The following is a 22,077-nucleotide window of genomic DNA, read 5'->3' on the forward strand; positions in this document are numbered from 1 at the left end:
TAGTATTGATTTAATTAATACTGATTGTATTTTGCTTATGGATTAATTATAATTTGTTTACTGATATGTTGTGATTGTTTTCGTTTTCCTGTTTCTTCTTTCCCTTTTCCTCTTCTCTTTTCCCTGGGACGTGCTGCCAACACTTGACGAGTCCTGAAGACTCCACGACGACACCATGGAACCCTGCTGATGAAGATCTTTCGAGGGCAATCGTCAGTCACGGGGTGGTGTAAGAGCCCGTCTGAAGCCCCTCATTTTCCATTCTGCCTTCCGATTGCCACAAGAAAGAATCCCTTCCCCCACTGCAGTTCCGGCTTAGAACAGGACACAGCACAGCTGGAACCACTGAACCGTCATGCTGGCTGTTCCCAACAAGGCCTGGTAAGAACTTGGCAAGGACTTGACAAAGACCTGACATGGAGCCAGCACGGGACAGCCTGATGCGCGGCCTGCTTCTCTTCTAATCTCCGTTCTTAAGCCGAATGAACTTTTGGGGTGACTCCCGTGGTCCTTCATTGAAGACCCTTCATCTGCCTCGTTACCACTGTGACAAAGAAAGAATGAGAACCCTCCTCCCAAGGGCTGAGACTGAGACCCCTACTGCGGGGAGGAGGGGAAATTGGTGGTCTGACCACTAATGACATGACCTGTTTCCCTTCAGTAATTTTAATGGACTTATTCTTCATTGGATTCGTCTTGCTTTGGTGGTTTCTGTGGACTCACCTGTTCCCGCGTGGCGATTACAATGGACTTTCATTGTTACACTTGTTCCCCCCTCTTTCCTCTGTGGACTAGAACTGGAGCCCCGAGTCGACCAGAACTTCGGAGACTCCCCCGACACGACAGACGGATCCCCATCGTCCGGACCACTGAGGATCTCGCCTGTGTTGGTAGCTATTCCCATAGCCCTCTCCTCTCTCTCTATCCTTCTATCTCCTTTCTAATCGCCCACTATCGCATTTACGCTTTTGGCCCCTAATAAAGGTGCATTTCTTCTGATTAACTGACAGTCCCTTGTTGTTTGCCTTTGTTGCACTTTTGGGATCGGTGAAAAGAACCATCACGACACCCCGCAAGAAGCGGATCGTGACATTAAAATTGGCGTCACGGACAGGATTTCTGTCTAGACAGAAGGGTTGCAGCTGAAAAGGCACCCACACTGTCTTTGGCAATTCATAAAGGATCCCTTAGTGCAAAAGGCGGGACACTGTTGTTTTGTTGTTGTGTGTATCTGGTCTGGGAAGGAAGGGACAACTTGAAGCAACTAAGCAGAGCCTCCCAGGCAGATTATTGTCCTTTCACCCAGCCAGGGAAGCAAAGGGCGACACAGTGAGGGCTGTGTAGTTTTGTGGAACTTAAGTTTGTAGCTCCCTGTCGTGGTTTTGGTCCCTTCACAAAATGAGTGACAATCTTAGCCTTGAAATGAAAGCTGAATTTTATGCACTACTAGCCAAACACAATGCCAAACCTTCTACGGAAGGAGAAAAATGGGCACAGAGTAATTGGTTGAACTTAGAAAATGTTATTGATAGAGTGTGTTCATTACAACATGAAACAAAATTCAAATTGGGCAAAAAGAAAATGATCTTATGCTCAGTTTTGGGAGCTTGTCTTACGGCAGCTATAGAAAATGGCTTCGAGCGAAGAAGTGAGGAACATGCTATAATAGACTCCCTTCAAAATCTAGTTGAAATTTTGCAAAAACAGTTCTATGAAGCAAAAAATGTGATCTATGCATTGCGAGCTGCCTTAACAGAGGAACATGTTAACAAATCACATCGTGCTGATTCCTCTACAGAGCCTGAGGAGAAGGAAACTCCTCACATTAAACGAATCTATCCTCATCAAGAACTTGAAGCAGCAAGTAATTGTGGGGAACATTGCTGCCATCACTTGAGACCCTTGATTAAAACTATCTCAGTGTATAACTATCTCAGTGATGATGATCTCCAACCTCACATCACAACCAAACACATACCACCACAAGTAAACACTGCCACCGAGCTAGCTAAGCTTAAAAGGGAATACGGACACCCTCCACATGAATCAGAAACAGAATATGTTTTCCGGGTGTCCCTCACTGGTGGTGATCAAATCCAATTAACTGAACAGGAAGCCAGTGGGTACTGGGGACATGGTGTCTTCTTAACAACAGGAGAGAAAGGTGACACATGGTCCCTGACACAGCGTGCAGCTTTTTGGGCCGGGGGAACAAGCCCCTTGGAAAGGGGAGATCCCATAGCTAGAATTAGTACCCCCGACCAGCTCTTGGAAAATGTGCACAAAGCTGCTTGCCTGCAAATGACTCACAAAAAGAAATGAATTCCTGGCTTTGAATCCCTGATGCAATTACCTGTGAAGCCCGAAATAATGACCCCTTGAATTTGTGGGCTTCCAGAATCACTCAAACCTACAGCAATTCTCCTTCCAAAAACGATAGCAGCTGCATCTCCTGTAGAAAGACCAGATAGATTTCCTAGTAACCAGAACGACCCATTTGTTCCCCTTTATGACTTGTTGAGGAAAGGGGTGAAATGGGATTGGAGTCTTTCTCAGGAGTCAGCATTGCAATTGCTGATTTTTGAAGCAACAGCTCATCAAGCACTGGGCCCTATCCATCCTACAGATCCTTTCCAGGTGGAATGGGCATTTGCCTCCTCAGGGCTGTCAGTACACATATGGCAGCGGGGTCCTGAGGCTCCGACAAGACCTGTTGGTTTTGATTCCCGTGGTTCCAAAGATGCTGAGAAAAGATACACTACCTGGGAAAAAGGATTGTTTATGGTTAGCTTAGCTTTCCTAGAAGTAGAAAAAATTGCACGAAAACAACCAATTGTATTGAGAGGCCCCTTCAAGGTTATCAAGACAGTCACTAGTGGGACCCCCCCCTCCTGACGGGGTGGCCGAGAGGGCCTCAGTTAGAAAATGGTATGCTCAGGTTGAACATTACTGCAACTTTTTCTCAAGGACAGAAGGAACTTTAGCAGTCCAAGAAACGGAGAGCTTGGACAAACTTGCCTCTGTAATCAAAGTAAGCCCTCCTTTCTGCCCCGAACAATCAGCAAACTCTTGGTTTACTGATGCTTCTGCTAAAGGGGAAGGAAAAGTATGGAGATATAGGGCAGAAGCCCTCCACTTTTCCTCTGGTGAGCAAATGATTACAGAGGGAGAAGGTAGTGTACACGTTGGGGAGCTGATAGCTGTCTGGAGTGTTTTTCAACGAGAAGCACAGAATTCCTCTTTGGTCTGCATCTACACTGACTCCTATGCTCTGTACCAAATGATCCTAATAATCCAGCTCATGACCCTGGCCAACCTGTTCTGGTGGACCTCTCTTACTATAGGACTAGTAGCACTTGTGCTAAAACCCCCTCTGAAGAAATATGCATGGGAAGCCTCTGGTGCTCTAGGCAAAGAGCATTGGACAAATAGATGCTGGATAATTCCATCATTCTAACTTTTCTGCCTCTCGGCAGCAGAATTCTGTTGTGTTTACTTTTTCAGAAGAACTCCGAGGGACATGAAGACCACCTAATCCATGATCAAACTGGTAATATTTTTCTGCATCCTACCACAACCCCATGGCCAGAAAGCAGCTGAGTGGCCGTGGTCTGAACTAATTGTGGTAGCATGCAGAAAAAGTGAAAGGATCTCTTTCAGGACAAAAAGGTTGTTACACACCCAAGCATACAGGATTGTTGGCGCAATTTCACATGAACACAAACTGCAGAAGTAGTTTGGTTTTGATCCAAAAATACTGAAGCACTTTTTTTGTTTGTTTGTTTGTTTTGTTTTTGTTTTTGTTTTTGTTTTTTAAGTTTAAAGTATTGATTCAAATACTGGAGTAGGACTTGATGTTAATGTTGTGACACCTACCACCCAACCACTGGTTACACTTAGCCCGAAAATTTTTGAAATTGGACCATATAGAATCAGGAAAACTGGCCAACAACAGATATTGTTTAATCTGTTATGGTCTCTTAAACAAGTCAAATTGCTGATGCAAAACAATATCTGAGAAATACAACCAGCTTGTTCACCCTTTTTGCAGACCTCTTTTCAGGCTTGGACAACCTGGCTGCGACAGTGGAAGCCTCCTAAAAACCGGCTGCCAAGAGACATAACTGGTCTTGTGGGAACAGGATTGGGAATCCTAAATAGTATTGATTCAGAAGTATAAATGAATAAATTGGCTTCCACGACTAAAGATTTAAGCAAAATATAACAACCACTGCAATCGTCCTTATCGGCCTTGGGAACACATCAGTGGTTGCTATCAAACATTCTAGCAAATTGGGAAAAGGTAAATAGGAAAGACCACAAATTGATAATTGATGGACTTAATGCCACGCAAAGCAATGTTTCCTTAGCTCTTAGCTGCATCCAGGCTCAATTATGGATGCAGTCAGTTGCTGCCGCAATTCGAAGAGAAAGTGAAGAAGGCACTTTTCCGACTGAAATTAGGAAAATAGTCTGGGACAGTGCCACTGACTTTGAAAGAGTTTTCCAATCCTGGTGGAATTTAGTGAATTTTACCTATGACCCCAGCATTTGTGCCGACCATAAGTAATGCCTCAGTGCATTTGATATTCCCTAGCATCGCATTAGGATTAAATCATGATGGACCCACTTTCTATCCTTCTGAACACAGAGAATGGGCCCGTCAAATTGATGACAAATGGCAAACTGTCAATTTAGAGTCCTGTACCATCTGAGAACAACTAGGGTTTATCTGTGAAGGTAATGCAATTGTAGCTCAAGATATTTGTCTGGACACAGAACAAAATAGCTGTCATTTTGATAGTCATCTTAACGAGACTTCTGAAACAGTCCTTGTATCTACAGGCAATGGGTGTGCCTGCTTCAGAACCGCTTGTGATACTGTGTTTATACAAAGTACAGTAGTAGCTAGTAAAAATCATTCAAATTTTTGTGCTTGCAGCTTTACTAAAATTGCAGGATGTGATTTTTCTTTTGTAGCTCCAGTTACTTCACATGAACTTTTAGAATCCAATCTCACGATGATTCACAAGCTATCGCCTACTCCCATTGGGATGAACCTTACTCTGGTAAAGCAATTATTACTTCATCAAGATCTGATAGAGATCCTAGGAAAAATCAAGGAGAATGGACAGAAAACTCTGGTAACTGTTCATCATCATGTGCAAGAAATACATCGTGTTGTAGAAAGGGTGAAAAGTGATGCCGAGCACAGGTGGTGGGATACCCTTTTCGGGTGGTCGCTTACCGCCACCGGTGTCCTGAAGAAATTGTGTCATCCCATTGTTGTTCTTTGGATTTTAGTTATGATTGGTTTTGTTTGATCAGTAATCTTGCTCATTGTGAATTGGAGAATGATGAAACGACTAACAAAATTGACATCTCTAATTAATGCACACCACTTGGCCGACATTCTTTACACTATAGATGTTCCCAGGACTGTAGACACAAGAAGATGAAAAGGTTAGAAGATATGTTTTACATAATTTTCTCTTATGATTTGTTCTAATCACGGTTTTAAATTATTTTTTGTTTCTTGATGATAAAATTGTATTGAGTAATATCGATTATTGTTTAATATAGATTATACTGGTTAATTATTTGATCAATCTATTGTTTAATTGATTCATATTGATTATGATCTCAATAATTTATTGTTTAACTAGTATTGATTTAATTAATACTGATTGTATTTTGCTTATGGATTAATTATAATTTGTTTACTGATATGTTGTGATTGTTTTCGTTTTCCTGTTTCTTCTTTCCCTTTTCCTCTTCTCTTTTCCCTGGGACGTGCTGCCAACACTTGACGAGTCCTGAAGACTCCACGACGACACCATGGAACCCTGCTGATGAAGATCTTTCGAGGGCAATCGTCAGTCACGGGGTGGTGTAAGAGCCCGTCTGAAGCCCCTCATTTTCCATTCTGCCTTCCGATTGCCACAAGAAAGAATCCCTTCCCCCACTGCAGTTCCGGCTTAGAACAGGACACAGCACAGCTGGAACCACTGAACCGTCATGCTGGCTGTTCCCAACAAGGCCTGGTAAGAACTTGGCAAGGACTTGACAAAGACCTGACATGGAGCCAGCACGGGACAGCCTGATGCGCGGCCTGCTTCTCTTCTAATCTCCGTTCTTAAGCCGAATGAACTTTTGGGGTGACTCCCGTGGTCCTTCATTGAAGACCCTTCATCTGCCTCGTTACCACTGTGACAAAGAAAGAATGAGAACCCTCCTCCCAAGGGCTGAGACTGAGACCCCTACTGCGGGGAGGAGGGGAAATTGGTGGTCTGACCACTAATGACATGACCTGTTTCCCTTCAGTAATTTTAATGGACTTATTCTTCATTGGATTCGTCTTGCTTTGGTGGTTTCTGTGGACTCACCTGTTCCCGCGTGGCGATTACAATGGACTTTCATTGTTACACTTGTTCCCCCCTCTTTCCTCTGTGGACTAGAACTGGAGCCCCGAGTCGACCAGAACTTCGGAGACTCCCCCGACACGACAGACGGATCCCCATCGTCCGGAGCACTGAGGATCTCGCCTGTGTTGGTAGCTATTCCCATAGCCCTCTCCTCTCTCTCTATCCTTCTATCTCCTTTCTAATCGCCCACTATCGCATTTACTCTTTTGGCCCCTAATAAAGGTGCATTTCTTCTGATTAACTGACAGTCCCTTGTTGTTTGCCTTTGTTGCACTTTTGGGATCGGTGAAAAGAACCATCACGACACCCCGCAAGAAGCGGATCGTGACATTAAAATTGGCGTCACGGACAGGATTTCTGTCTAGACAGAAGGGTTGCAGCTGAAAAGGCACCCACACTGTCTTTGGCAATTCATAAAGGATCCCTTAGTGCAAAAGGCGGGACACTGTTGTTTTGTTGTTGTGTGTATCTGGTCTGGGAAGGAAGGGACAACTTGAAGCAACTAAGCAGAGCCTCCCAGGCAGATTATTGTCCTTTCACCCAGCCAGGGAAGCGAAGGGCGACACAGTGAGGGCTGTGTAGTTTTGTGGAACTTAAGTTTGTAGCTCCCTGTCGTGGTTTTGGTCCCTTCACAAAATGAGTGACAATCTTAGCCTTGAAATGAAAGCTGAATTTTATGCACTACTAGCCAAACACAATGCCAAACCTTCTACGGAAGGAGAAAAATGGGCACAGAGTAATTGGTTGAACTTAGAAAATGTTATTGATAGAGTGTGTTCATTACAACATGAAACAAAATTCAAATTGGGCAAAAAGAAAATGATCTTATGCTCAGTTTTGGGAGCTTGTCTTACGGCAGCTATAGAAAATGGCTTCGAGCGAAGAAGTGAGGAACATGCTATAATAGACTCCCTTCAAAATCTAGTTGAAATTTTGCAAAAACAGTTCTATGAAGCAAAAAATGTGATCTATGCATTGCGAGCTGCCTTAACAGAGGAACATGTTAACAAATCACATCGTGCTGATTCCTCTACAGAGCCTGAGGAGAAGGAAACTCCTCACATTAAACGAATCTATCCTCATCAAGAACTTGAAGCAGCAAGTAATTGTGGGGAACATTGCTGCCATCACTTGAGACCCTTGATTAAAACTATCTCAGTGTATAACTATCTCAGTGATGATGATCTCCAACCTCACATCACAACCAAACACATACCACCACAAGTAAACACTGCCACCGAGCTAGCTAAGCTTAAAAGGGAATACGGACACCCTCCACATGAATCAGAAACAGAATATGTTTTCCGGGTGTCCCTCACTGGTGGTGATCAAATCCAATTAACTGAACAGGAAGCCAGTGGGTACTGGGGACATGGTGTCTTCTTAACAACAGGAGAGAAAGGTGACACATGGTCCCTGACACAGCGTGCAGCTTTTTGGGCCGGGGGAACAAGCCCCTTGGAAAGGGGAGATCCCATAGCTAGAATTAGTACCCCCGACCAGCTCTTGGAAAATGTGCACAAAGCTGCTTGCCTGCAAATGACTCACAAAAAGAAATGAATTCCTGGCTTTGAATCCCTGATGCAATTACCTGTGAAGCCCGAAATAATGACCCCTTGAATTTGTGGGCTTCCAGAATCACTCAAACCTACAGCAATTCTCCTTCCAAAAACGATAGCAGCTGCATCTCCTGTAGAAAGACCAGATAGATTTCCTAGTAACCAGAACGACCCATTTGTTCCCCTTTATGACTTGTTGAGGAAAGGGGTGAAATGGGATTGGAGTCTTTCTCAGGAGTCAGCATTGCAATTGCTGATTTTTGAAGCAACAGCTCATCAAGCACTGGGCCCTATCCATCCTACAGATCCTTTCCAGGTGGAATGGGCATTTGCCTCCTCAGGGCTGTCAGTACACATATGGCAGCGGGGTCCTGAGGCTCCGACAAGACCTGTTGGTTTTGATTCCCGTGGTTCCAAAGATGCTGAGAAAAGATACACTACCTGGGAAAAAGGATTGTTTATGGTTAGCTTAGCTTTCCTAGAAGTAGAAAAAATTGCACGAAAACAACCAATTGTATTGAGAGGCCCCTTCAAGGTTATCAAGACAGTCACTAGTGGGACCCCCCCTCCTGACGGGGTGGCCGAGAGGGCCTCAGTTAGAAAATGGTATGCTCAGGTTGAACATTACTGCAACTTTTTCTCAAGGACAGAAGGAACTTTAGCAGTCCAAGAAACGGAGAGCTTGGACAAACTTGCCTCTGTAATCAAAGTAAGCCCTCCTTTCTGCCCCGAACAATCAGCAAACTCTTGGTTTACTGATGCTTCTGCTAAAGGGGAAGGAAAAGTATGGAGATATAGGGCAGAAGCCCTCCACTTTTCCTCTGGTGAGCAAATGATTACAGAGGGAGAAGGTAGTGTACACGTTGGGGAGCTGATAGCTGTCTGGAGTGTTTTTCAACGAGAAGCACAGAATTCCTCTTTGGTCTGCATCTACACTGACTCCTATGCTCTGTACCAAATGATCCTAATAATCCAGCTCATGACCCTGGCCAACCTGTTCTGGTGGACCTCTCTTACTATAGGACTAGTAGCACTTGTGCTAAAACCCCCTCTGAAGAAATATGCATGGGAAGCCTCTGGTGCTCTAGGCAAAGAGCATTGGACAAATAGATGCTGGATAATTCCATCATTCTAACTTTTCTGCCTCTCGGCAGCAGAATTCTGTTGTGTTTACTTTTTCAGAAGAACTCCGAGGGACATGAAGACCACCTAATCCATGATCAAACTGGTAATATTTTTCTGCATCCTACCACAACCCCATGGCCAGAAAGCAGCTGAGTGGCCGTGGTCTGAACTAATTGTGGTAGCATGCAGAAAAAGTGAAAGGATCTCTTTCAGGACAAAAAGGTTGTTACACACCCAAGCATACAGGATTGTTGGCGCAATTTCACATGAACACAAACTGTAGAAGTAGTTTGGTTTTGATCCAAAAATACTGAAGCACTTTTTTTGTTTGTTTGTTTGTTTTGTTTTTGTTTTTGTTTTTGTTTTTTAAGTTTAAAGTATTGATTCAAATACTGGAGTAGGACTTGATGTTAATGTTGTGACACCTACCACCCAACCACTGGTTACACTTAGCCCGAAAATTTTTGAAATTGGACCATATAGAATCAGGAAAACTGGCCAACAACAGATATTGTTTAATCTGTTATGGTCTCTTAAACAAGTCAAATTGCTGATGCAAAACAATATCTGAGAAATACAACCAGCTTGTTCACCCTTTTTGCAGACCTCTTTTCAGGCTTGGACAACCTGGCTGCGACAGTGGAAGCCTCCTAAAAACCGGCTGCCAAGAGACATAACTGGTCTTGTGGGAACAGGATTGGGAATCCTAAATAGTATTGATTCAGAAGTATAAATGAATAAATTGGCTTCCACGACTAAAGATTTAAGCAAAATACAACAACCACTGCAATCGTCCTTATCGGCCTTGGGAACACATCAGTGGTTGCTATCAAACATTCTAGCAAATTGGGAAAAGGTAAATAGGAAAGACCACAAATTGATAATTGATGGACTTAATGCCACGCAAAGCAATGTTTCCTTAGCTCTTAGCTGCATCCAGGCTCAATTATGGATGCAGTCAGTTGCTGCCGCAATTCGAAGAGAAAGTGAAGAAGGCACTTTTCCGACTGAAATTAGGAAAATAGTCTGGGACAGTGCCACTGACTTTGAAAGAGTTTTCCAATCCTGGTGGAATTTAGTGAATTTTACCTATGACCCCAGCATTTGTGCCGACCATAAGTAATGCCTCAGTGCATTTGATATTCCCTAGCATCGCATTAGGATTAAATCATGATGGACCCACTTTCTATCCTTCTGAACACAGAGAATGGGCCCGTCAAATTGATGACAAATGGCAAACTGTCAATTTAGAGTCCTGTACCATCTGAGAACAACTAGGGTTTATCTGTGAAGGTAATGCAATTGTAGCTCAAGATATTTGTCTGGACACAGAACAAAATAGCTGTCATTTTGATAGTCATCTTAACGAGACTTCTGAAACAGTCCTTGTATCTACAGGCAATGGGTGTGCCTGCTTCAGAACCGCTTGTGATACTGTGTTTATACAAAGTACAGTAGTAGCTAGTAAAAATCATTCAAATTTTTGTGCTTGCAGCTTTACTAAAATTGCAGGATGTGATTTTTCTTTTGTAGCTCCAGTTACTTCACATGAACTTTTAGAATCCAATCTCACGATGATTCACAAGCTATCGCCTACTCCCATTGGGATGAACCTTACTCTGGTAAAGCAATTATTACTTCATCAAGATCTGATAGAGATCCTAGGAAAAATCAAGGAGAATGGACAGAAAACTCTGGTAACTGTTCATCATCATGTGCAAGAAATACATCGTGTTGTAGAAAGGGTGAAAAGTGATGCCGAGCACAGGTGGTGGGATACCCTTTTCGGGTGGTCGCTTACCGCCACCGGTGTCCTGAAGAAATTGTGTCATCCCATTGTTGTTCTTTGGATTTTAGTTATGATTGGTTTTGTTTGATCAGTAATCTTGCTCATTGTGAATTGGAGAATGATGAAACGACTAACAAAATTGACATCTCTAATTAATGCACACCACTTGGCCGACATTCTTTACACTATAGATGTTCCCAGGACTGTAGACACAAGAAGATGAAAAGGTTAGAAGATATGTTTTACATAATTTTCTCTTATGATTTGTTCTAATCACGGTTTTAAATTATTTTTTGTTTCTTGATGATAAAATTGTATTGAGTAATATCGATTATTGTTTAATATAGATTATACTGGTTAATTATTTGATCAATCTATTGTTTAATTGATTCATATTGATTATGATCTCAATAATTTATTGTTTAACTAGTATTGATTTAATTAATACTGATTGTATTTTGCTTATGGATTAATTATAATTTGTTTACTGATATGTTGTGATTGTTTTCGTTTTCCTGTTTCTTCTTTCCCTTTTCCTCTTCTCTTTTCCCTGGGACGTGCTGCCAACACTTGACGAGTCCTGAAGACTCCACGACGACACCATGGAACCCTGCTGATGAAGATCTTTCGAGGGCAATCGTCAGTCACGGGGTGGTGTAAGAGCCCGTCTGAAGCCCCTCATTTTCCATTCTGCCTTCCGATTGCCACAAGAAAGAATCCCTTCCCCCACTGCAGTTCCGGCTTAGAACAGGACACAGCACAGCTGGAACCACTGAACCGTCATGCTGGCTGTTCCCAACAAGGCCTGGTAAGAACTTGGCAAGGACTTGACAAAGACCTGACATGGAGCCAGCACGGGACAGCCTGATGCGCGGCCTGCTTCTCTTCTAATCTCCGTTCTTAAGCCGAATGAACTTTTGGGGTGACTCCCGTGGTCCTTCATTGAAGACCCTTCATCTGCCTCGTTACCACTGTGACAAAGAAAGAATGAGAACCCTCCTCCCAAGGGCTGAGACTGAGACCCCTACTGCGGGGAGGAGGGGAAATTGGTGGTCTGACCACTAATGACATGACCTGTTTCCCTTCAGTAATTTTAATGGACTTATTCTTCATTGGATTCGTCTTGCTTTGGTGGTTTCTGTGGACTCACCTGTTCCCGCGTGGCGATTACAATGGACTTTCATTGTTACACTTGTTCCCCCCTCTTTCCTCTGTGGACTAGAACTGGAGCCCCGAGTCGACCAGAACTTCGGAGACTCCCCCGACACGACAGACGGATCCCCATCGTCCGGAGCACTGAGGATCTCGCCTGTGTTGGTAGCTATTCCCATAGCCCTCTCCTCTCTCTCTATCCTTCTATCTCCTTTCTAATCGCCCACTATCGCATTTACGCTTTTGGCCCCTAATAAAGGTGCATTTCTTCTGATTAACTGACAGTCCCTTGTTGTTTGCCTTTGTTGCACTTTTGGGATCGGTGAAAAGAACCATCACGACACCCCGCAAGAAGCGGATCGTGACATTAAAATTGGCGTCACGGACAGGATTTCTGTCTAGACAGAAGGGTTGCAGCTGAAAAGGCACCCACACTGTCTTTGGCAATTCATAAAGGATCCCTTAGTGCAAAAGGCGGGACACTGTTGTTTTGTTGTTGTGTGTATCTGGTCTGGGAAGGAAGGGACAACTTGAAGCAACTAAGCAGAGCCTCCCAGGCAGATTATTGTCCTTTCACCCAGCCAGGGAAGCGAAGGGCGACACAGTGAGGGCTGTGTAGTTTTGTGGAACTTAAGTTTGTAGCTCCCTGTCGTGGTTTTGGTCCCTTCACAAAATGAGTGACAATCTTAGCCTTGAAATGAAAGCTGAATTTTATGCACTACTAGCCAAACACAATGCCAAACCTTCTACGGAAGGAGAAAAATGGGCACAGAGTAATTGGTTGAACTTAGAAAATGTTATTGATAGAGTGTGTTCATTACAACATGAAACAAAATTCAAATTGGGCAAAAAGAAAATGATCTTATGCTCAGTTTTGGGAGCTTGTCTTACGGCAGCTATAGAAAATGGCTTCGAGCGAAGAAGTGAGGAACATGCTATAATAGACTCCCTTCAAAATCTAGTTGAAATTTTGCAAAAACAGTTCTATGAAGCAAAAAATGTGATCTATGCATTGCGAGCTGCCTTAACAGAGGAACATGTTAACAAATCACATCGTGCTGATTCCTCTACAGAGCCTGAGGAGAAGGAAACTCCTCACATTAAACGAATCTATCCTCATCAAGAACTTGAAGCAGCAAGTAATTGTGGGGAACATTGCTGCCATCACTTGAGACCCTTGATTAAAACTATCTCAGTGTATAACTATCTCAGTGATGATGATCTCCAACCTCACATCACAACCAAACACATACCACCACAAGTAAACACTGCCACCGAGCTAGCTAAGCTTAAAAGGGAATACGGACACCCTCCACATGAATCAGAAACAGAATATGTTTTCCGGGTGTCCCTCACTGGTGGTGATCAAATCCAATTAACTGAACAGGAAGCCAGTGGGTACTGGGGACATGGTGTCTTCTTAACAACAGGAGAGAAAGGTGACACATGGTCCCTGACACAGCGTGCAGCTTTTTGGGCCGGGGGAACAAGCCCCTTGGAAAGGGGAGATCCCATAGCTAGAATTAGTACCCCCGACCAGCTCTTGGAAAATGTGCACAAAGCTGCTTGCCTGCAAATGACTCACAAAAAGAAATGAATTCCTGGCTTTGAATCCCTGATGCAATTACCTGTGAAGCCCGAAATAATGACCCCTTGAATTTGTGGGCTTCCAGAATCACTCAAACCTACAGCAATTCTCCTTCCAAAAACGATAGCAGCTGCATCTCCTGTAGAAAGACCAGATAGATTTCCTAGTAACCAGAACGACCCATTTGTTCCCCTTTATGACTTGTTGAGGAAAGGGGTGAAATGGGATTGGAGTCTTTCTCAGGAGTCAGCATTGCAATTGCTGATTTTTGAAGCAACAGCTCATCAAGCACTGGGCCCTATCCATCCTACAGATCCTTTCCAGGTGGAATGGGCATTTGCCTCCTCAGGGCTGTCAGTACACATATGGCAGCGGGGTCCTGAGGCTCCGACAAGACCTGTTGGTTTTGATTCCCGTGGTTCCAAAGATGCTGAGAAAAGATACACTACCTGGGAAAAAGGATTGTTTATGGTTAGCTTAGCTTTCCTAGAAGTAGAAAAAATTGCACGAAAACAACCAATTGTATTGAGAGGCCCCTTCAAGGTTATCAAGACAGTCACTAGTGGGACCCCCCCTCCTGACGGGGTGGCCGAGAGGGCCTCAGTTAGAAAATGGTATGCTCAGGTTGAACATTACTGCAACTTTTTCTCAAGGACAGAAGGAACTTTAGCAGTCCAAGAAACGGAGAGCTTGGACAAACTTGCCTCTGTAATCAAAGTAAGCCCTCCTTTCTGCCCCGAACAATCAGCAAACTCTTGGTTTACTGATGCTTCTGCTAAAGGGGAAGGAAAAGTATGGAGATATAGGGCAGAAGCCCTCCACTTTTCCTCTGGTGAGCAAATGATTACAGAGGGAGAAGGTAGTGTACACGTTGGGGAGCTGATAGCTGTCTGGAGTGTTTTTCAACGAGAAGCACAGAATTCCTCTTTGGTCTGCATCTACACTGACTCCTATGCTCTGTACCAAATGATCCTAATAATCCAGCTCATGACCCTGGCCAACCTGTTCTGGTGGACCTCTCTTACTATAGGACTAGTAGCACTTGTGCTAAAACCCCCTCTGAAGAAATATGCATGGGAAGCCTCTGGTGCTCTAGGCAAAGAGCATTGGACAAATAGATGCTGGATAATTCCATCATTCTAACTTTTCTGCCTCTCGGCAGCAGAATTCTGTTGTGTTTACTTTTTCAGAAGAACTCCGAGGGACATGAAGACCACCTAATCCATGATCAAACTGGTAATATTTTTCTGCATCCTACCACAACCCCATGGCCAGAAAGCAGCTGAGTGGCCGTGGTCTGAACTAATTGTGGTAGCATGCAGAAAAAGTGAAAGGATCTCTTTCAGGACAAAAAGGTTGTTACACACCCAAGCATACAGGATTGTTGGCGCAATTTCACATGAACACAAACTGCAGAAGTAGTTTGGTTTTGATCCAAAAATACTGAAGCACTTTTTTTGTTTGTTTGTTTGTTTTGTTTTTGTTTTTGTTTTTGTTTTTTAAGTTTAAAGTATTGATTCAAATACTGGAGTGTTCAAATACTTGATGTTAATGTTGTGACACCTACCACCCAACCACTGGTTACACTTAGCCCGAAAATTTTTGAAATTGGACCATATAGAATCAGGAAAACTGGCCAACAACAGATATTGTTTAATCTGTTATGGTCTCTTAAACAAGTCAAATTGCTGATGCAAAACAATATCTGAGAAATACAACCAGCTTGTTCACCCTTTTTGCAGACCTCTTTTCAGGCTTGGACAACCTGGCTGCGACAGTGGAAGCCTCCTAAAAACCGGCTGCCAAGAGACATAACTGGTCTTGTGGGAACAGGATTGGGAATCCTAAATAGTATTGATTCAGAAGTATAAATGAATAAATTGGCTTCCACGACTAAAGATTTAAGCAAAATACAACAACCACTGCAATCGTCCTTATCGGCCTTGGGAACACATCAGTGGTTGCTATCAAACATTCTAGCAAATTGGGAAAAGGTAAATAGGAAAGACCACAAATTGATAATTGATGGACTTAATGCCACGCAAAGCAATGTTTCCTTAGCTCTTAGCTGCATCCAGGCTCAATTATGGATGCAGTCAGTTGCTGCCGCAATTCGAAGAGAAAGTGAAGAAGGCACTTTTCCGACTGAAATTAGGAAAATAGTCTGGGACAGTGCCACTGACTTTGAAAGAGTTTTCCAATCCTGGTGGAATTTAGTGAATTTTACCTATGACCCCAGCATTTGTGCCGACCATAAGTAATGCCTCAGTGCATTTGATATTCCCTAGCATCGCATTAGGATTAAATCATGATGGACCCACTTTCTATCCTTCTGAACACAGAGAATGGGCCCGTCAAATTGATGACAAATGGCAAACTGTCAATTTAGAGTCCTGTACCATCTGAGAACAACTAGGGTTTATCTGTGAAGGTAATGCAATTGTAGCTCAAGATATTTGTCTGGACACAGAACAAAATAGCTGTCATTTTGATAGTCATCTTAACGAGACTTCTGAAACAGTCCTTGTATCTACAGGCAATGGGTGTGCCTGCTTCAGAACCGCTTGTGATACTGTGTTTATACAAAGTACAGTAGTAGCTAGTAAAAATCATTCAAATTTTTGTGCTTGCAGCTTTACTAAAATTGCAGGATGTGATTTTTCTTTTGTAGCTCCAGTTACTTCACATGAACTTTTAGAATCCAATCTCACGATGATTCACAAGCTATCGCCTACTCCCATTGGGATGAACCTTACTCTGGTAAAGCAATTATTACTTCATCAAGATCTGATAGAGATCCTAGGAAAAATCAAGGAGAATGGACAGAAAACTCTGGTAACTGTTCATCATCATGTGCAAGAAATACATCGTGTTGTAGAAAGGGTGAAAAGTGATGCCGAGCACAGGTGGTGGGATACCCTTTTCGGGTGGTCGCTTACCGCCACCGGTGTCCTGAACAAATTGTGTCATCCCATTGTTGTTCTTTGGATTTTAGTTATGATTGGTTTTGTTTGATCAGTAATCTTGCTCATTGTGAATTGGAGAATGATGAAACGACTAACAAAATTGACATCTCTAATTAATGCACACCACTTGGCCGACATTCTTTACACTATAGATGTTCCCAGGACTGTAGACACAAGAAGATGAAAAGGTTAGAAGATATGTTTTACATAATTTTCTCTTATGATTTGTTCTAATCACGGTTTTAAATTATTTTTTGTTTCTTGATGATAAAATTGTATTGAGTAATATCGATTATTGTTTAATATAGATTATACTGGTTAATTATTTGATCAATCTATTGTTTAATTGATTCATATTGATTATGATCTCAATAATTTATTGTTTAACTAGTATTGATTTAATTAATACTGATTGTATTTTGCTTATGGATTAATTATAATTTGTTTACTGATATGTTGTGATTGTTTTCGTTTTCCTGTTTCTTCTTTCCCTTTTCCTCTTCTCTTTTCCCTGGGACGTGCTGCCAACACTTGACGAGTCCTGAAGACTCCACGACGACACCATGGAACCCTGCTGATGAAGATCTTTCGAGGGCAATCGTCAGTCACGGGGTGGTGTAAGAGCCCGTCTGAAGCCCCTCATTTTCCATTTTGCCTTCCGATTGCCACAAGAAAGAATCCCTTCCCCCACTGCAGTTCCGGCTTAGAACAGGACACAGCACAGCTGGAACCACTGAACCGTCATGCTGGCTGTTCCCAACAAGGCCTGGTAAGAACTTGGCAAGGACTTGACAAAGACCTGACATGGAGCCAGCACGGGACAGCCTGATGCGCGGCCTGCTTCTCTTCTAATCTCCGTTCTTAAGCCGAATGAACTTTTGGGGTGACTCCCGTGGTCCTTCATTGAAGACCCTTCATCTGCCTCGTTACCACTGTGACAAAGAAAGAATGAGAACCCTCCTCCCAAGGGCTGAGACTGAGACCCCTACTGCGGGGAGGAGGGGAAATTGGTGGTCTGACCACTAATGACATGACCTGTTTCCCTTCAGTAATTTTAATGGACTTATTCTTCATTGGATTCGTCTTGCTTTGGTGGTTTCTGTGGACTCACCTGTTCCCGCGTGGCGATTACAATGGACTTTCATTGTTACACTTGTTCCCCCCTCTTTCCTCTGTGGACTAGAACTGGAGCCCCGAGTCGACCAGAACTTCGGAGACTCCCCCGACACGACAGACGGATCCCCATCGTCCGGAGCACTGAGGATCTCGCCTGTGTTGGTAGCTATTCCCATAGCCCTCTCCTCTCTCTCTATCCTTCTATCTCCTTTCTAATCGCCCACTATCGCATTTACGCTTTTGGCCCCTAATAAAGGTGCATTTCTTCTGATTAACTGACAGTCCCTTGTTGTTTGCCTTTGTTGCACTTTTGGGATCGGTGAAAAGAACCATCACGACACCCCGCAAGAAGCGGATCGTGACATTAAAATTGGCGTCACGGACAGGATTTCTGTCTAGACAGAAGGGTTGCAGCTGAAAAGGCACCCACACTGTCTTTGGCAATTCATAAAGGATCCCTTAGTGCAAAAGGCGGGACACTGTTGTTTTGTTGTTGTGTCTATCTGGTCTGGGAAGGAAGGGACAACTTGAAGCAACTAAGCAGAGCCTCCCAGGCAGATTATTGTCCTTTCACCCAGCCAGGGAAGCGAAGGGCGACACAGTGAGGGCTGTGTAGTTTTGTGGAACTTAAGTTTGTAGCTCCCTGTCGTGGTTTTGGTCCCTTCACAAAATGAGTGACAATCTTAGCCTTGAAATGAAAGCTGAATTTTATGCACTACTAGCCAAACACAATGCCAAACCTTCTACGGAAGGAGAAAAATGGGCACAGAGTAATTGGTTGAACTTAGAAAATGTTATTGATAGAGTGTGTTCATTACAACATGAAACAAAATTCAAATTGGGCAAAAAGAAAATGATCTTATGCTCAGTTTTGGGAGCTTGTCTTACGGCAGCTATAGAAAATGGCTTCGAGCGAAGAAGTGAGGAACATGCTATAATAGACTCCCTTCAAAATCTAGTTGAAATTTTGCAAAAACAGTTCTATGAAGCAAAAAATGTGATCTATGCATTGCGAGCTGCCTTAACAGAGGAACATGTTAACAAATCACATCGTGCTGATTCCTCTACAGAGCCTGAGGAGAAGGAAACTCCTCACATTAAACGAATCTATCCTCATCAAGAACTTGAAGCAGCAAGTAATTGTGGGGAACATTGCTGCCATCACTTGAGACCCTTGATTAAAACTATCTCAGTGTATAACTATCTCAGTGATGATGATCTCCAACCTCACATCACAACCAAACACATACCACCACAAGTAAACACTGCCACCGAGCTAGCTAAGCTTAAAAGGGAATACGGACACCCTCCACATGAATCAGAAACAGAATATGTTTTCCGGGTGTCCCTCACTGGTGGTGATCAAATCCAATTAACTGAACAGGAAGCCAGTGGGTACTGGGGACATGGTGTCTTCTTAACAACAGGAGAGAAAGGTGACACATGGTCCCTGACACAGCGTGCAGCTTTTTGGGCCGGGGGAACAAGCCCCTTGGAAAGGGGAGATCCCATAGCTAGAATTAGTACCCCCGACCAGCTCTTGGAAAATGTGCACAAAGCTGCTTGCCTGCAAATGACTCACAAAAAGAAATGAATTCCTGGCTTTGAATCCCTGATGCAATTACCTGTGAAGCCCGAAATAATGACCCCTTGAATTTGTGGGCTTCCAGAATCACTCAAACCTACAGCAATTCTCCTTCCAAAAACGATAGCAGCTGCATCTCCTGTAGAAAGACCAGATAGATTTCCTAGTAACCAGAACGACCCATTTGTTCCCCTTTATGACTTGTTGAGGAAAGGGGTGAAATGGGATTGGAGTCTTTCTCAGGAGTCAGCATTGCAATTGCTGATTTTTGAAGCAACAGCTCATCAAGCACTGGGCCCTATCCATCCTACAGATCCTTTCCAGGTGGAATGGGCATTTGCCTCCTCAGGGCTGTCAGTACACATATGGCAGCGGGGTCCTGAGGCTCCGACAAGACCTGTTGGTTTTGATTCCCGTGGTTCCAAAGATGCTGAGAAAAGATACACTACCTGGGAAAAAGGATTGTTTATGGTTAGCTTAGCTTTCCTAGAAGTAGAAAAAATTGCACGAAAACAACCAATTGTATTGAGAGGCCCCTTCAAGGTTATCAAGACAGTCACTAGTGGGACCCCCCCCTCCTGACGGGGTGGCCGAGAGGGCCTCAGTTAGAAAATGGTATGCTCAGGTTGAACATTACTGCAACTTTTTCTCAAGGACAGAAGGAACTTTAGCAGTCCAAGAAACGGAGAGCTTGGACAAACTTGCCTCTGTAATCAAAGTAAGCCCTCCTTTCTGCCCCGAACAATCAGCAAACTCTTGGTTTACTGATGCTTCTGCTAAAGGGGAAGGAAAAGTATGGAGATATAGGGCAGAAGCCCTCCACTTTTCCTCTGGTGAGCAAATGATTACAGAGGGAGAAGGTAGTGTACACGTTGGGGAGCTGATAGCTGTCTGGAGTGTTTTTCAACGAGAAGCACAGAATTCCTCTTTGGTCTGCATCTACACTGACTCCTATGCTCTGTACCAAATGATCCTAATAATCCAGCTCATGACCCTGGCCAACCTGTTCTGGTGGACCTCTCTTACTATAGGACTAGTAGCACTTGTGCTAAAACCCCCTCTGAAGAAATATGCATGGGAAGCCTCTGGTGCTCTAGGCAAAGAGCATTGGACAAATAGATGCTGGATAATTCCATCATTCTAACTTTTCTGCCTCTCGGCAGCAGAATTCTGTTGTGTTTACTTTTTCAGAAGAACTCCGAGGGACATGAAGACCACCTAATCCATGATCAAACTGGTAATATTTTTCTGCATCCTACCACAACCCCATGGCCAGAAAGCAGCTGAGTGGCCGTGGTCTGAACTAATTGTGGTAGCATGCAGAAAAAGTGAAAGGATCTCTTTCAGGACAAAAAGGTTGTTACACACCCAAGCATACAGGATTGTTGGCGCAATTTCACATGAACACAAACTGTAGAAGTAGTTTGGTTTTGATCCAAAAATACTGAAGCACTTTTTTTGTTTGTTTGTTTGTTTTGTTTTTGTTTTTGTTTTTGTTTTTTAAGTTTAAAGTATTGATTCAAATACTGGAGTAGGACTTGATGTTAATGTTGTGACACCTACCACCCAACCACTGGTTACACTTAGCCCGAAAATTTTTGAAATTGGACCATATAGAATCAGGAAAACTGGCCAACAACAGATATTGTTTAATCTGTTATGGTCTCTTAAACAAGTCAAATTGCTGATGCAAAACAATATCTGAGAAATACAACCAGCTTGTTCACCCTTTTTGCAGACCTCTTTTCAGGCTTGGACAACCTGGCTGCGACAGTGGAAGCCTCCTAAAAACCGGCTGCCAAGAGACATAACTGGTCTTGTGGGAACAGGATTGGGAATCCTAAATAGTATTGATTCAGAAGTATAAATGAATAAATTGGCTTCCACGACTAAAGATTTAAGCAAAATACAACAACCACTGCAATCGTCCTTATCGGCCTTGGGAACACATCAGTGGTTGCTATCAAACATTCTAGCAAATTGGGAAAAGGTAAATAGGAAAGACCACAAATTGATAATTGATGGACTTAATGCCACGCAAAGCAATGTTTCCTTAGCTCTTAGCTGCATCCAGGCTCAATTATGGATGCAGTCAGTTGCTGCCGCAATTCGAAGAGAAAGTGAAGAAGGCACTTTTCCGACTGAAATTAGGAAAATAGTCTGGGACAGTGCCACTGACTTTGAAAGAGTTTTCCAATCCTGGTGGAATTTAGTGAATTTTACCTATGACCCCAGCATTTGTGCCGACCATAAGTAATGCCTCAGTGCATTTGATATTCCCTAGCATCGCATTAGGATTAAATCATGATGGACCCACTTTCTATCCTTCTGAACACAGAGAATGGGCCCGTCAAATTGATGACAAATGGCAAACTGTCAATTTAGAGTCCTGTACCATCTGAGAACAACTAGGGTTTATCTGTGAAGGTAATGCAATTGTAGCTCAAGATATTTGTCTGGACACAGAACAAAATAGCTGTCATTTTGATAGTCATCTTAACGAGACTTCTGAAACAGTCCTTGTATCTACAGGCAATGGGTGTGCCTGCTTCAGAACCGCTTGTGATACTGTGTTTATACAAAGTACAGTAGTAGCTAGTAAAAATCATTCAAATTTTTGTGCTTGCAGCTTTACTAAAATTGCAGGATGTGATTTTTCTTTTGTAGCTCCAGTTACTTCACATGAACTTTTAGAATCCAATCTCACGATGGTTCACAAGCTATCGCCTACTCCCATTGGGATGAACCTTACTCTGGTAAAGCAATTATTAC

The sequence above is a fragment of the Vidua macroura genome, chromosome 9 (assembly GCF_024509145.1).
Source record: "Vidua macroura isolate BioBank_ID:100142 chromosome 9, ASM2450914v1, whole genome shotgun sequence".
Classification (NCBI taxonomy): Eukaryota; Metazoa; Chordata; class Aves; order Passeriformes; family Viduidae; genus Vidua; species Vidua macroura.